The sequence below is a fragment of the Sturnira hondurensis genome, unplaced genomic scaffold, assembly GCF_014824575.4.
Source record: "Sturnira hondurensis isolate 20B ecotype Veracruz unplaced genomic scaffold, ASM1482457v3 Scaffold0004068, whole genome shotgun sequence".
Classification (NCBI taxonomy): Eukaryota; Metazoa; Chordata; class Mammalia; order Chiroptera; family Phyllostomidae; genus Sturnira; species Sturnira hondurensis.
The window spans coordinates 5991664-5999509 of NW_028076699.1; positions in this window are offsets into that span (position 1 = coordinate 5991664).

A 7846-nucleotide genomic window follows, 5' to 3' on the forward strand; every position below is an offset into this window, starting at 1 on the left:
ATCCACTGAGCTACACCAGCCAGGGCTATTTTTAAATTATATTTTATTGATTACATTATTACAGTTGTCCTGATTTTTCCCCCTTTGACCCCTCCACCCAGCACCCCCCACTCCCTCAGGCAGTCCCCACATCACTGTTCATGTCCAGGGGTCATGCATATGAATTCTTTGGCTACTCCTTTCCTATACTGTACTTACATCCCGTTGGTAATTCTGTACCTGTCTATTTGTACTTCTAATCCCCTCACCTCTTCATGCATTTCCCCACACTCCCTTCTCATCTTGTTACGGTCAAAATGCTCTCTGTATCCATGATTCCGTCTCTGTTCTTGTTTGCTTAGTTTGTTTTTTAGATTCAATTGTTGGTAGATTTGTAATTTTTACCATTTTATTGTTCATAGTTTTGGTCTTCTTTTTCTTAAATAAGTCCCTTTAACATTTCATATAATAATGATTTGGTGATGATGAACTCCTTTAGTTTTTTTCTTGTCTGGAAACCTCTTTATCTACCCTTTGATTCTAGATGATAGCTTTGTTGGGTAGAGCAATCTTGGCTGTAGGTCCCTACTTTTCATCATAATGAATATTTCTTGCCAATCCCTTCTAGTCTGCAAAGTTTTCTTTTGAGAAATCAGCTGAAAGTCTTATGGGAACTCCTCACTAGGTAACTAACTTCTTTTCTCTTGCTGCTTTCAGGATTCTTTCTTTATATTTAACCTTTGACATTTTAATTATGATGTGTCCTGGAGTGGACCTCTGCATAATCTTGTTTGGGACTCTCTGTGCTTCCTGGACTTGCATGTCTATTTCCTTCACCAAATTAGGAAAGTTTTCTTTAAATTTTTCAAGTAGATTTCCAGTTTCTGGCTTTTTCTCCTCTCCTCCTGGCGTGCCTATGATGCAAATGTTGGGCCTCTTGAAGTTGTCCCTGACACTGCTTATACTATCCTCATTTTTTCTGGACTCTTTTTTCTTCTTCTTGGTCTGATCGGTTGTTTTTTTCTTCCTTATATGTTCCAAATCATTGATTTGATTCTTGACTCCATCCACTCTACTGTTGTTTCCCTGTAAATTGTTCTTTATTTCAATTGTTTCTGACTGGATCTTTTTTATGTTGTTGCGGTCCTCAATAATTTCTTTGAGCATGCTTATAAACAGTGTTTTGAACTTTGCCTCTGATAGATGGCTTACCTCCATTTCATTTAGCTCTTTTTCTGGAGTTTTGATCTGTTCTTTCATTTGGGTTGTGATTCTTTGTCTCCTCATTTTGGCAGCCTCCCTGTGTTTGTTTCTGTGTATTAGGTAGAGTTGCTTTGATTCCCTGTCTTGGTAGTGTAACTTAATATAGTAGGTGTCCTGTAGGGCCAGTGACACAGCCTCCCCTATCTCCCAAGCTGAATAGTTGAAATGTGCCCTTTGTGTGGGCCAAGTACACCCTCCTCCTGTAGTTGAGCCTTGATTGCTATTGGCAGGTCAATGGGAGGGATTTACCCAGGCCAATCAGCTGTGAGGATTGGCTGTAACCACTGACCACCAACCTCCACCCTCTGTGGAGGATCAGCTATGTAGGGGCAAGGTGGTGATGCTCCTATGTGGTCTGTAGCTGTCCACTGAGTATGCTGGCCCTGGAGTTTCCCAGATGGTGCAGGCCAAGGTCAGCCCCCATCTATATTTTGCCATGGGCCACCCTGCCTGAGCTATGAAGCAATCTGTGAAGGCTGCTACTTGTGCTGACCCAGGTGAAGCCAGCTGTTAAATTAGTCTGGCTGCTGCTAGTTTGGTGCTCATTGAAACCAGTCGTTGCTTGTTTGATAGTATTTAGGAAGTTGTGAAGCATGAACCAAGACCAGCCATCCATATGGAAAAGCAGTTTGGGTGTCCCCATAAGTTGGAGAGTGGTGGAGATTCTGGGGATCTCCAAGGCAGGTCAAACAGTGTTAGCCAGGTTGATGGAGTCTCAGATATGGCACCAGCTTGTCGGCTCTGTTGGGGGAGGTTTAGAAAAGGGACAATGGCTTCTGTTCACATTGATGCCAGACATTTCAAGTTCTCCCTGTATACCACTGGCGGAGCTGCTACCCTGGTGCTGGAGCTCAGAGGAAGTGAGTCTCAGTAGGTGAGTCCATGTATGGGTTCTTTAAGAGGAACTACTTGGGGCTTCAGAAGTTTCTTCCACCAACTCAATCCCCACTGGTTATCCCCATTCATTTTTGTAGCCAGAAGTTGTGGGGACTTATCTACCTGGCACTGGAGCCCTGGGCTGGGGGGTCTGGTGTTGGGGCTGGGACTCCTTGCTCCCAAGATATCCCTCCTGAATTATTATCCACCACATGTGGGTGTGGGGCCAACCCATTCTGGGTCTGCACCCCTCCTATCAGTCTGGATGGATGTGGTTTCTTTAATTCTGTAGTTGTCAGACTTCTATTCGACTTGATTTCTAATGGTTCCGAGTGGTGGTTGTTCTATATTTTAGTTGTAATCTTTTTTAAAAAGATTTTATTTATTTATCTTTGGAGGGGAAGGGAAGAAGAGAGAGAGAGAGAAATATCAATATATGGTTACCTCTTGTGCATCCCCTGCTGGGAACTGGCCTGCAACCCAGACATGTGCCTTGACTGGAAATTGAACTGCGATCCTTTAGTTTGCAGGCCCGTGCTCAATCCACTGAGCTACACCAACCAGGGCTAGTTGTAATCTTGATGTGGTTGTGTGAAGAGGTGAACCATGCCTACCTACATTGCCATCTTGACTGGAAGTCCATCAGTGGACTTTTAATTACCTCATCCTCTGGCTTCCTCTGTCTTTTCCTTTCCTGAGCCGCTAGCTCATGCACTGACATGTTCATATTCCCTGTTCACACCCTGTCCACACTGGCCTAGGACAAGGGGGTGAATAAACATCTCAAATGGTAATCCCACCTGCCAGGTAGCAAAACCAGTGCACCTCTTCACTCAGAAATAGTTTCCAGATCACAGGAGCAGTGTTCTCACTAGGATCAGAAGGCCATGAAGGGGCTATGTGAAGCCTGTCTTTCCTGTCAGGGTACGTTAGGGAAACCGAGGCTCTGAGAGGTGTGCAGTTTGGCTCAATCACATTGAGCCAGGACTAGGGACTTCTGAACTTTAATTGTCCCATTCATTATGTGACTAATTTCCTTTCGGCCAATAACAGGGTATTGGGGCTGAAAAAGCATCCCTGGGCCATGTAATCAGTTATTGAGTCACAGGTAGTGTTAAAAAAACAATAATGAAATGAAATAGAAAAAGTACACGGCAGAGAGTAAAGCTATGTAAAATGCATTTCTTCCTATGAGTCAGGTCAAAAGGTTTAAAAGCCATTGACTCTGACACTGCTCATTGTACAGCTGGGCTCTCCTCATTTTTAGCTCTCCCCATTTTTCACAGTAGTGGGTAAAGTAGGAAATCATTTGAGGCTTTGGGACTCCCTCGTGTGGTGGATAAATCCTGGGCATCCGGAGATCTGGGCTCAAGCCCTATCTCAGCCCCTTCCTCACCTTTAGTCTTTGTGCCTCAGGTTCCTTTTCTTCATCTAGACCAGCTCCTAAGATGCTAATGTGTTCCATGTCTTTCACCTGGGCACTGGGGCCCCTGAGAGGGGTTGGGTCTGGTCTGCCCCTGAGAAACACATAGTATGGGGGGGGTGTCAGACAGACATCACAGGACGGGGCAGTGAAAGGGGAAATGCAAGGATTGTGGCCACAGAGGGGTCACCATGTGAAGGACCAGAGAAGAGTTTTGAGGGGGTAGTGTCCTCAAGAGTCACTCTAAGGTCAAATATGAAAACTGGAGAGAATTGTTATTATCCCTCAGAAAATCTTTCCCCAGCTGGGGGTCTCTACAGACTGGGAGCTGGGTAGTGTACTCCAATGGAGGTGCATTTTGGCCTCTGTATTTATCAGACGGGGAGTAAAGAGGAGTGGCGGAATCTTGTGGAAAGGAGAGAATGCTCCGGGAGACCTAGGGTTCAACTGGGAAGCAGAAAGCACTCTACTCTGGCTTTTTAGTGAAATTGGGAAGCTGCCAACAGTTTCCAAAGTCCTTTAGCAGCCAAGAATTAATTGGTTCCTCCCACTAACCCTGTGAGTGAGCTGAGCTAGGATGATTATGCCCCTGAGAGACCTACCAAGCCCAATGTCACACAGTAATCTATGGTCCAGGCAAGACTGGTACCCACGTCTGTGTAGCCACGGATCCTCTTTGACAGTCTGATGAAGACTACCAACTGCTATTCAGAAGAATCTTTTTTTAATTACAAAGAGTAAATTACTTTGGAATACAAAGGAAATCAACTATATAAAATAATTATCAAAATATTTATTTCATAATTTAGTCCCCTTTAAACACCTTAAATAACAAGATCTAAATAGGTTAACTGGTCTGATATCCTATTGTAATTTTGAGGTGGTGAATGAGTATTTCAAGACATCACTATTGTAATGTAGTTGGAAATACCTATGATTTCTATTGGTGCCAAAGTCACTGCTGTGATTTGTTGCTTATATATGTGATAGAAGGAAATGCTAAATTTCAGTCTGATGTCAGTGAAAATCCAAGTTCATGCTTCCCCTCCTCTCACCATGATCTCTATCCATGCACCCCTTTGGGCTCCTTGGGATCTACGCTAACATCTTCTACCTCTTCTGGTCTAGCTACTATTCCCATGCTTGTTCCTTCATCACATGCATCACATTTCTCCCTGCAGACACTTACTGCAGACCTAATATGTGCCACACAGTTTCCCATCTTGTATATCATATAGTCCTTGAAAACTTCTTTTGAGGTAGGTGTTATTCTTCCCATTTTGCAGACAAGGTAAGTGAGACTGGTGGAGATTAAGTGATTTGCCCAAAGCTGCACAGCCAGTAGCTGAAATCAGAGTCCTGTACCACCTCCTTTTTCCTCCCCAGCGGAGGTTGGGGGCCAGAGTCTCTAACACCAGAAGGAAAGAAACGTATAAGAGAAGGGTAAGCAAGGAGAATTCATATTCATGGAGGACCCACTGTGAAGCAGAAATTGTGCTATGCTTTTCGTTATCTCTTTTAGTCCTCACAACCCTATGCAGTATAACTCCGTCTATTAAAAAATAAGTAAATAATACACATTCATTATAAAACAACAAATCAGGGAATGCAGATAAACCAAAAGAAAAAATTAAAAAGTCACCCATAATCTCTCCACACAGCAGTATCTTACTAGTTTGATATGGAGTCTCCGAGATGCACACACACATGCACACAATTTTATACCCGCTTTACTGACAGGAAAACTGGACCCAAAGAGGTGAAGTAACTCACCCAAGGATGTGCCAGTGATAAGTTCCAGTCACCTGTGGTTTGACCTCAGGCAGGTCACTTTCCCTCTCTGCATCAGGACAGTGGGAAGAGCCAAAGCCTGGCACTTGGAAAGCCAGAACTGAAACCCCACTGGGCAGCTCTCAAAACAGTGCCCTCTCCACTGAGGTAGCCTGTCTTCTCAGAGAGGGTCAGGAAAGAAACATCTGCTCCCTGTGGCTTTTGCTTATCTGCATCCTTTCCACCTTTCAAGACCCAGCTTAAAGGAACCCTTCCAACAGGAAGCCTTTCTGTGACCATTTTCTCAGGGCATTATTTTTCTCGAAGCATCTGCGGTCTTCACGGTACCCGTACCATTCATGGATTACGTTCCCTGTGCCATCATCTCACAGATACCACAGGACTCGCCCTGCAGGTCAGAGGCTGTACCTGCTTCCACCTTGGTTTCATGGCACTGAGCCAAGGGCCTGGTTCTCAAGGCCGGGCTGCTGCTTTGCGCTGCTTTGTTCCTTTGTGCAAATTAGGAAAAAAGCGCCCCTTCCTCTGATCTGGTGTAGGTTTATGCTGAAGACAAGGCTTGATAATCAGAGTTCAAGCTAGATTTCAACTCTCACCTGTCCCTTCTGCTGGACACCTTCAGAACCTACATGACCATATAGCTCAACCCTGCTTCGAGGAAGGAATTAATAAATAAATAATGGGTGTTTTAATATGTAATGATATTGAGACTCAGAGAGGTTAACTTATTCACCCGAGGACCCATCCAGGAATGGCAGCCGGTCTCCAAAGCTCAGGGAAACACTTCCTTTGCCTGTCTCCTGCTCTGGTCTCAACAAGAGTCCATCACTTACATGTTATTAAGCATTTTTCACGTTCTCATTTCTTCTTCAGCCTGATATCATCCACTTGTGGAATTTATTCCAAGGCTTCTGCACCCTGGAGTGAATGGCCCTCCCCTGGTAGCAGAGTCTCTAACCCTAAACCTCCCCTCTCCCCGCTGGAGTGTCACTGAGGTGCAGGAAGCAGAGAGGGAAAGGCAAGGACTCGGTACCAGATTCGTCTAGGTTCTAATCTCTACTTGGCAACTGATTGCTGGGACACTACTGCTCACTTAGCCGCATCTGTAAAATAGAAGTCATCATACCTATCTCGTAGGGATGGAGATATAAGCATGTGAGCACTCAGTAAAGGTTAGTCCTCTTCGTCCTTTCACTTTGCTGAGAGCAAGGATTGTGTCTCATGCTAGGTTTACACATAAGAAAAGTGCAGCCTTTGTCTATAGAAGACTCTTTTTAAAAAAATCAAATTTATTGGGGTGACATTGGTTAATAAAATTATTTAGGTTTCAAGGGCCCAGTTCTATAATTAAAAAATCTATATGTTGTATTGTGTGTTCACCACCCCAAGCCAAGTCTCCTTCCATCACCGTTTACCCCTCTTTACTCTCTTCTACCCCCCCCACCCCCTTTCCATTTAGTAACCACCACACTGTTGTCTGTCTGTGAGGTTTTTCTTACTTAATCCCTTCACCCTTCTCACCCAGCCCCTGAACCTCTACCCTCTTTAGTACAAGGTGTCAATGAGTTTGTTTCTATTTTGTTAATTAGATTTTGCATATAAGCAAAATGATAATTATATGGTATTTGGAAAGACGCTCACATCACTAATCATGTGAAAAGATGCTCACATCACTAATCATGGCTTATTTCACTTAGCCCAATACTCTCCAAGTTCCTCCATGCTGCCACAAAAGGTAAGATTTCCTCCTTTGTATGGCTACGGAGTGTTCCATCCTGTAAATGTACTGCGGCTTTTTATCCACTCATTACTGATGGACACTTGGGCTGCTTCCAAAGCTCAGCTGTTGTAAATACTGCTGTAATGAACAGAGGGGTGCATGTATTCTTTTGAATCAGTGTTTTGGGTTTCTTCAGATATACTCCCAGAAGTGGAATTGCTGGGTCATAAGGCAGTTCCCTTTTACATTTTTTGAAGTATTTACTCCACACTGCTTTCCACAGTGGCTGCACCAGTCTGCATTCCCACCAACAGTGCACAGGTGTTCCCTTTTTGTCACATGGTTGCCAACACTTGTTTTTGGTTGATTTATTGATAGCCTTTCTGACAGGTGTGAAGTGATATCTCATTGTGTTTTTTTTTAATCCTTGCATGAGGATACATTTGTTGATTTTAGAGAGAGTAAGGAGGGAAAGAGACATCAATGTGAGAGAGAAACATCTATTGGTTACCTCCTGTACATGCCCGAACCAGGGATTGAATCCGCAACTCAGGTATGTATCCTGACTAGGAACTGAACCCACAACTTTCTGGTACATGGGATGACACTCCAACCAACCAAGCCATGCTGGTCAGGGTTCATTGTGGTTTTAATTTGCGTTTCTCTGATAATTAGTGACGTGAGCATCTTTTCATATGTGTATTGGCCATCTGTATGTCCTCTTTTTTAAAAATGTTTTATTTATTTATTTTTAGAGAGAGGGGAAGGGAAGGAGAAAGAGTGGGAGAGAAACATCA